Source organism: Babylonia areolata, chromosome 31, assembly GCF_041734735.1.
Source record: "Babylonia areolata isolate BAREFJ2019XMU chromosome 31, ASM4173473v1, whole genome shotgun sequence".
NCBI lineage: Eukaryota > Metazoa > Mollusca > Gastropoda > Neogastropoda > Buccinidae > Babylonia > Babylonia areolata.
This window is the reverse complement of record NC_134906.1, coordinates 26,814,387-26,824,401: the sequence shown is the minus strand read 5'-3', so window position 1 is coordinate 26,824,401 and position 10,015 is coordinate 26,814,387.

Below are 10,015 nucleotides of genomic sequence, written 5' to 3'. Positions count from 1 at the left end.
AATCTTTCTCCTTATGTCATTTTATTGTTCTTCTGCATCCTTTGTAGCATATATATATATATATATGTTTGGAATACACTGTACATCAAAAGCTAACGCCGATTTGAAATACACACACACTAATATATAATATATACACAATTCTGTACACTTTTAAAAGGTAAACGACTAGTATGGGTAATGCATGTATTGCCATGACTAAGAACCACTAAAGATATTGCAATGGAAGGTACACAGTATTATTTATGAAGGCAGATTTGGGGAGGGTTGGAAGGGAAAGGGGATGGTGTGGAAGATGAATGGAAGATTGTGGGCTGGAATGGAGGGGGCGGGGGTGGGTGGGGGTGTGGGGGGCGCAGGGGGGAGGAGGGGAATGGGAGGGGGGGTAGCTGAATACCACCATCTGATACAACAACAACAATACACTGTCTGAAAAAAAACAAAACAAAAAAAACAAAACAAAAAAAACAACCCAAAAAACCACCAAAAAACTGAGTTTAAAATCAGAATGTTTGTTGTTGTTGCAATAAATCTGATGACATAACACTGAGGAAAAGAAACCCCCCAAAAAAAACAAACCCCAAAACCAAAACCAGGCAACCAAACTAGTCACAAGAAAAAAAACACAAAAACTGTCAGTCTCTCAATGCAAATTTACTTCCTGGTTTTAATTATCTATGACTGTAGGCACTTTTGGCACCATCCATCTGATCTCCTCACTCAGAGTTCATGGAACAAGATCCATAGAAGTGAAATGTTTGATTACAAAAGTTAAACCTTAGAAAAGAAAAAGAAAAAAAAACACTTTAAAACACCCCAAATTTAATAATAACTGAAAGATTTTTTTTTTTTTTTTTAAAGAATCAAAATTCTAACCTTTTGCAAATATGGGTCATTAAAAAACCCAAAACTTCTTCTAAAAGCATTCACACCCCCCACCCAGCGCCCCATCCCCCCACACCCGCACCCCCAAACAACAAGAAACAAACAAAAAGACAACAAAGAAACAAAACAAATCACTTAGAAAAGGCTTGTAATATTTTCAAACAACTTTAGAAACACTTTTAAAGCCTGCACGAAATGAACCCTGTGGAACTGAATCCAGATCTTGCCTCAACACCCACCGCAACATCCATACAACCCTCTAAGCTGCACATATATTAAATAACCATGCTGATATTCATAGTCAGAGCATCTACAATCAAAAGCAGCCCTGCAGGAGGTGTCATGACATGCTGCCGTGGGGACACTCACCTGTGGAGACCCTGCATTGCTGCTGCTGAATAAGGTGGCAGCAGTCCAGCACAGAGCATCTCCAGATAAACATACCCCTCTCTCTCCCACTTCTAATCCAACATACACAGAACGTACTACCTACCACACTTTCTATCCTTTATCCATCTTGGAATAGCACTTACAGTTTACTGGACTTGAAAAAAAAATCTCTAGTTGTCTAATGTCACACATATGAAAAGGCATTAAATGAAACTACTACAACTATTAATACTTTTTTCCTTCTCAGAAACACCGCAAACCAGCCTAAAATAACACCAGTTCATCTCCAAGTCGTTTGGTATTTCCACAACATCCCCCCTTCCCCTCACCAAATAAATCTGGATTAAATGTCCAGTGACATAAATCTGGGTAAGATTCCTCACAGAACAAATTTACATCAAATCTGTTTTGTGATGAATCATGGCTGAAATCCTTCAGGAATGTCAAAAGCTAATCCCTCATGACAGAATTCTGAACAAAATTCTTATCAGTTCAAATGTGGATAATCTACTGCATGATAAAAATACTGATTACATCCTTTGTGAAATTAATCTGGATCAAATCCCTTGTGGCATACATCTCAATAAAATTATCCCAATAGTTAATGTTGGAAAAAAACAAACTTTCCTATAATGAATTTGAATAAAATCCCTCACATAATCAATTCTGAATCAAATCTCTTGCACAATAAAACATGAAACAATTCCCACATAAAAAAAAAAAAAAGACGAATCAAGTCCTTAATGAAATAAATCTCAATAAAACCCTTCACACAATGCAATCTGCATCAAACATCTTGCATGACAAAAATGACACATTTATTATGCAAGACGTGTGAACCAAACTTATTCCATATCTTTTGTTTTTCCTGATCAGAGTTCAAAATTGTTACAATTAGGAAGGACCAATGTCGTCGTTGAAAGCAAAAAAAAAAAAAAAAAAAAAAAAAAACCCAAAAAAACCCAACCTCATTTTGAACACATATCCTACCATCCTGTTATACTTATAAACTCAAATATCTATTAAAAGAAAAAAAAAAAATTAGTAATGGTCTGTTGAGCTAAAATTCAACATTCGGAGACTGACACCCCCCCCCCCCCCCCCCCCCTCCCACAAACACCCCAACTGTGAAAAAACATGATCCAAACCAAAACAAAAACCCCACTAACTCCTTTTTTTTTTAAATGCACTAAAATACCTGCACATACATCATACATCTTTTGTATTCACTGCACAACCCCCCCCCCCCCCCAGCCCCACCCCCCTCAAAAAAACAAAACAAAAAAAAACACCACAAAACAACAAAAAACATTCACAATACTTCGGACATAGTAAACAGAGAAAAAAAAGGATGAGCGTAACACTGGTTACAATACAAACTGAATTACAACCTTGCAAAATGCACAGTTCTGGTTGCAGATTATACTTTTTTTTTTAAAATTTTTATTTTTATTTCTGACTGAAACTGAAAAAGAAGCCCACAAAATGAACACAATGAAAGCAACCAATTTCTAGAAAATAAAAGTACGATAATATGAATCCACATTGTTTTTTACACAAAAGAATTTTCCTTTACAATAATCATGATAAGACTAAAATAATATAAAAAAATAAATTAATTAAAAAAAACAAAACAAAAAAACTTGTCTATTATTACATTGCAAACAAAATTATTTTCTTCAATATTTTGTTGAAATCAGGGTGATATCAAAGCTTGAATAAATTAAATGAAAAAACAACAACTGAATTTAAAATATTTACACGGGAACAAAAAACAAAAACAAAAAAAATAAAAATAAAAAAATAATAAAAAAAAGAAAGAAAAAAAATAGGGCAAATTGATGGAACATTCAACCAGAATACAATGCACTTCATGGCGTTCACCAATACATTTTGACCATATACAAGGTGCTGTTTCCCTGCCGTTCCATCACCAGTGAAAATAAAGTCAAATGTAAAGCGGACAGTAATCATATCTTTGCAAAATGTCTGTGCACACTTTTGCATACCTGCATGCACATGTGCACACGCTTCAATATCATTCAGTGTGGAAGGACAGTAAAGTTAACGATTAAAGTAAAGAAGATAATAATATTCACATGCATATGCGAATGCACACACACACACACACACACACAACCAACCAACCACACACACAAACAACCAAAAAACAACCAACCACACACACACACACACATTAAACTGAAATAAAGACAAACACACACATATACACAAACACACACACACACACAAATAAAAACAAAACACACACACACACACAGGCACACACACACACACACACACACACACATACACACACATGCACATCGAACAAGAGATCATGAAAAACAACAACAGTATCATGCAATTCAACAGACTGCACTGCTCTGCAGTGCAATAGAATATCAAATGTAAAGCATCAACACACAAACTAGCGTAACTTTCTCCTCAATTCCTTCTGACATAAAATTTTTTTTTTAAAGTTTGTACTTCAGAGAAACCAGCTTTTGCGTGCTCTCTCTCCATTTCATTTTGTTCCTCTGCTGAACAAAAACCTAAACCTACATACTTCATCAAAACAGATTTTAAAATCACCATCCAAACAAAAAACAGCATCCAAGTAATAAAAAAATAAAAATTAAAAAAAAAGAAAGAAGAAAAAAGTTCCAAATAATACATAGCACAGTGGAGAGACGCACTTAAAAAAAAACAAAAAAACATACAGCACCATTGTAAAACAAATGCACAACTGAGAATGTGCCGTACACTTATACCAACTGCTTGATATTGCACAAAAAGTAGCCCAGTAACACACACAAAATGCCCATACCTAAAAAAAAAAAGGGAATCCTATATTCATTATGCCTGACCATTCTGATCCATTGAGACAGGTGGCCCTGTCCACTTGTTTTCGTCTTTCATCGCAAAATGATTCCCAGTAATATATCAATTGTTTTCTCCCTTACCAATAGCAAGATACTTTGATTCAGTAGCAGGTTTTTCTAAGTTTATTTAATCATTTGTATTTATTCATTTCGAAGAAAATCACAGTCATAATCGCATGAATGTGTGTGTGTGTGTGTGTGTGTGTGTGTGTGTGTGTGTGAGCATGTGAGGGCATGTGCATGCATTTCTTCTTCAGTTTAACATCTTTTAAATGCAGTTTTAGCATGCACACGTATCGCGCATGTATATGTGTGCATACCTGTCAACATTACATGTGTGACTCCGGTTCATGTGTATATGCACAATGGCACATTCAATCTTGTTTAAACCATGATTACACTCAATGCCGCCTTCTCCACCCTCTTTCCAACAAGTTACCAGAATATTCCTCTATGTCAATAATTCTCTGTTTTCGGGGGTGGGTGCATTCTGGGTATGTTGTTTACATAACTTACCAATTGCTTACATGGATCACAGGATCTTTAACATGCATTCTTATTGATATTCTGATTGTGTGTACACACGAAGGGGTTCCACCTAAAAGTCTGCAAATAAACTTTTAAAGATGAACAGCACCAATGAAGCAAATTAGTAGTCGCTGACATTGAACACATCCTCATCATGACCATAGCAGGCAGCAGAAGCAGATGCTTTAGAAGTGGCAGTCATCATCATTGTTGTGTCATTATTGTCAATCATCACAGTACAAGGCAGAACTACAGGGAAGAAGTAACAGCAGCAGCTAAAGAAGCAGCAGCAGCAGCAAACAAAGTCATCATCACTGTTATCAAATTTTTTTTTTTAATTGCAGAAGACTAGCACAGGACGACATGCTTGAAAGAGTGACTGTCAGTGAGTAAAAAATGCTTTTCGTGGACCAATATCTACTGCACATACATTATAAGTTGCTTGAATATACAACAGTGAAGTTTGGAAAAAAAAACCCACACAAAAAAACCAACAACAACAACAAAACCAAAGAAACTGTGCATTGCTGGTTTTGATTTCTGTTAATCACATAATCGGCTGTAATTTGAATGATAGATACAAAAATTAAAATGATTTTTTAAAATTTTTATTGTAACCATCAACAAATACCATCATCCTCATATCATTTCCATCATTCATAACCGCAAAATATATCATAGACAACCAGACAGGCAGGCAGACAAACACACAGACAGAAATTGAAAAGACAGATGAGTGAAGTGATGGCGTGATCATGAGTGAAATGAAAAGTTTAAAAAATTAAAAAAACAAAATTAAAAAAAAAAGAAAGAAAGAAAAAGAAAGGGAAATATCATGGGACAATATCACTGAAACTTATTTTTACTTTTCATGGAAATCTGTGAATTCACAGAAAAAGTGGGAGCCCTGTATCTATGAATAAGCAAGCAAAGAAAAGAGATGACATGTCATATTTAAAAAGGTGGGGGAGTGGGGGAGGCCAGCGGGAAGTGGGGGTGGGGGGGGTCAAAGAACAGACAGTCATTGCTGATGATGATGATCTGGATACTTCATAGCATCTACCTTCACTCAAAGAACAAATCCTAAGCACTTTACAAACACAGTCATTTGCACAACAGGCTGCCTACCTGCGTAGAGCCAACTGACCAGCTGTTGCGTAGCAATCACACACTTTTGTTCAGTGACGTTCACAAGTTCTACGTATCACATATTCCCTCGTCAGTATTGCTTTGAATCTGAAAGGCAGTCTACCCATTCATAAACACCGACTTTCTTTAACATCAGTCCACCAGCACACAGAAATATATACACACATATCACACTTGCCCTGATAAATGCTTTGAGCCTGAAAGGAAAACGGCCATAAATGTCAACACTCTGTATCCAATATCATTTGAAATAAATCACATATAATTTTATCAAATTTTGATATTCAAATATCAATTATATTCTTAATTCTATTTTTAAAATCACAAAATGAATTCCATACACACAATGCGAATGATTATCTGTCTTTTTAAAGTTTTGTTTTGATCCAATATAAGTTACCTGTTTGGTTTCAAGGCACATGATCACAACCTCTTTCATAAGGCTGGTAGGACTGTAAATATCAAAATAATTTGTTTTTGTAAATATGCAAAAACATCAGAGAAAAATACCTAGATTTCTTCTATAAAAATTTCAGCTTTAGATGAATGCATTCGTGACATACAGTATCTAATATACATATGCATGTGACTGAATTGAAATGAGACTGTTTCACACAAAAGACGGCATTATATCAAAAAGTAACCCAACTGATGTGCTCTTCTCTTCAATGCAGAATTCGGCATTAACTCACTCAGTACGGCCAGTCCTCTCTTCTCCTCTACACAGACCCCTCGGATGTCCAGTGGGTGTCTGAATGACCCAACCTTTAGCTTCCATCGTCAGAATTGTGGTATTCTTTGTCAACATTCACCTCTTCAGTATAAGAGCCTTCCGCTTGCAATATTTTGATGATGATAATTGGGGTGAAACGCTGTTAACGTCGTCTCTTTCGCCGTTCGTATGGAGAGAGTTAAACAATGAAACACTCAAGCAAAGTGAATCTCAGAGATGAGACTTATATGAGATCAAGAATGGAGAAAACAAAAGTTTCAAAAAAATTTTTAATTCAGAAGGATAGAAGAGAAAATGACGGCAAAAGACAAAAAAATAAGATGAACAAAGGAATGAATGAAAGAAAAAGAAACTGAAGACAGAAAAATAAATAAAATATGTAAATAAAACCATGTCCTTTAACTTTTTTTTTTTTTTTTTTTTTTTTAAACTATCATTCATCTGTGATCATTTATCATCAGTGAAGCATGAATGCATGTCTTTTTTTTTTCTTCCTTTTTTTCCCAACATTCAGATTCAAGGCTGATTTTCCATTCAATACAAACAAATACTTGGAGGTCAATTCTTTCACACAGAAAGCAAAACTATCTACTGATAAAAAAAAACAACAAAAAAAAACAGAAAGAAATTTTTGACTTCAGTATAATTCTAAACTGAATAAGCGTACATAGAAGTTACCACAATGTGAGATCAAAAACCTTCGTTCAATCGTGGAGGAAGGTGGAGGCCACATTGAGCATAAACTGAAATAAGCGAGTTTTCCTCTGATATTGGGATTTTTTTGACATGCTGTTTTGAATTTGACAATACTCGCATAATCTGCGTCCAAACATTTAGATGTTTTGCAGACTTGCTGAAGATACCCTAAGGTTACTGTGTGAAAATTTTCAATGAATTCAGTTTCTCTATCACTGAGAAAATACTTGTCAAAAAGCTAATCACTTTTTGGGGAATATATATATATATATATATATATATATATATATATATATATATATATATATATAAAGGGGAGAAGGAAAAGGAGGACAAAATGTGACAATGACTAATGAGACATTTTGAAATATATAGCATTCCAAAAATCACTTCAACAATTTCAAAAAAATGTTTCCATCCAAAACACTGGTTTGTGACATGAGCTTCTTGCTTGGTATAAACTCAACACAACTTCAAGGTGGAGATGCAATTTTACAGTCTTTTTTTTTCTCTCTCTTTTCTTTTTGTGTTTAAGGGGCCGTAACTCCCATGTTCACTTGTATCTTTGTGAGGGCTTTTATAAGTGTGATCTTCTTTTTTTTTTTCTTTTTCTTTTTTTACCCTGCCTTTTAAGGCAGCCATACTCTGTTTTAGGGGGGTGAGTGTGTTGGGTATGTTCATGCTTCCATGACCCACTGAACGTGACATGGGTTACCAGATCATCAACATGTGTATTTGATCTGCATGTGTATACACACAAAGAGGGCTCAGGCACGAGCAGGTCTGCACATCTTTTGATCAGGGAGATTGGAAAAAATCTCCACCCCTAACCCCCAAAGCATCAGATTCAAACCAAGGACCTACAAACTGGAAGTCAAACACTTTAACCATTCAACTATTACGCCCGTCATACAAAGGTCACAAAATATATTATATTTCAAAAAGGGATGATATGATCTGCAATGTGAAAAATGCCATTCAATGAACAATCATTAAAGCAATCATTCTATGTCATTCAACCGATGATATGAAGATCAACACAATACCTGAATAATAAACGAAAATTCATATCATTTCATTACTGAAGATAGCGTTAAACGTTTTAGTACTTCACTAATTTATACAACTGGTACTATGTTTGAAAGTTACAAACTTAAAACCATACTTTGAACAGAAAAAAACAAAAAAACAAAACAACAACAAACAAACCCAAAGACATTTTAACAAAAATGTGTTATAACCCGCTTCAAAGAAATGCACTGCTGCTTGCCATACCTGCCTTGCTGTAAGGGTTATATTGTTTTACTTCAGGGAAACAATGTAACAACGCTACATGGTGGAAATAATGGTGAAAATACACAGATCAAGAAGAAAAAAAAAAAGAAGAAGAAACCAATCACTGTTCAGTCGTTACACCATCTGCACTGTGAACAAGACTCCCATGCTAATATTCTACTTGTACCTCAGAAACCTCAGTGGAGTTCAGTGCAATACAACACAGCACAGCAAAGAAATAGTATCTGCAATGCATGGTTTAGTATATATATACAATCTGACTAAGGAAAGATATGGTGGAGTACAGTACAGTACAGCACAGAAAAAATATGAAACAGTGTCACTGTGTGGCACAGTAATATTATTTGTATTTCTTTTTATCACAACAGATTTCTCTGTGTGAAATTCGGGCTGCTCTACAGTACAGTACAGTACAATACAGTACATACAATATAAAAAGCTACAGTACCATGTATACTAACAGTATAGCATGGAGCATGATGGTATAAACCAGCAAAAAAGTATACAGTATACTATCATGCATTGCAGTACAGTACAACGCAACACAGCAAGAGTTCTAAACAGTGCAATGTAGCACAGTACAGTACAGCACACTAAAGTAAAAACAGTACAGTGAAGAACAGTAAAATACAGAACAGTGAAGTACAGACAAGGAAAGCGCAATGCAGAAAACTAAAGTAATAACACCACAGAAATGGGCTTCTAATTCAAGACTTGTCTGTAAAAGTCATTTTCAAACAACAACAACAAAATCTTTTCATACCAGATCTAGGCTTATCACCTGACTTGTCCTTTTTTCTTTTCACCTACATGTCCGAACAAACGCTTTTTATTCTCCTTCCTTGAATCGATCAACAAGACGCAGACCACAGAAATGGGCTTCTAATTCAAGACTTGTCTGTAAAAGTCATTTTCAAACAACAACAACAAAATCTTTTCAAACCAGATCTAGGCTTATCACCTGACTTGTCCTTTTTTCTTTTCACCTACATGTCCGAACAAACGCTTTTTATTCTCCTTCCTTGAATCGATCAACAAGACGCAGACCACAGAAATGGGCTTCTAATTCAAGACTTGTCTGTAAAAGTCATTTTCAAACAACAACAACAAAATCTTTTCATACCAGATCTAGGCTTATCACCTGACTTGTCCTTTTTTCTTTTCACCTACATGTCCGAACAAACGCTTTTTACCCTCCTCCTTTGAATCGATCAACAAGACGCAGGCCTCATGTGGAAGTTTCATTCTCTTATCATTGCTAGGTAATAATTCAACAGATCGGTAAATACATTAACTGCTACCTGGCAAAACAGGGGAAGTCATCTTGTACTAAAAATCTTGCTGTCAAGAGTGAAAGGCTATGTCCATGCCGTGGTCCATCAACGTCTGTATGACTTGTATGTGCTTGAGCAGTATGACCTGTACGTTTGTAGCGGAAACTCTAATAAGAAAT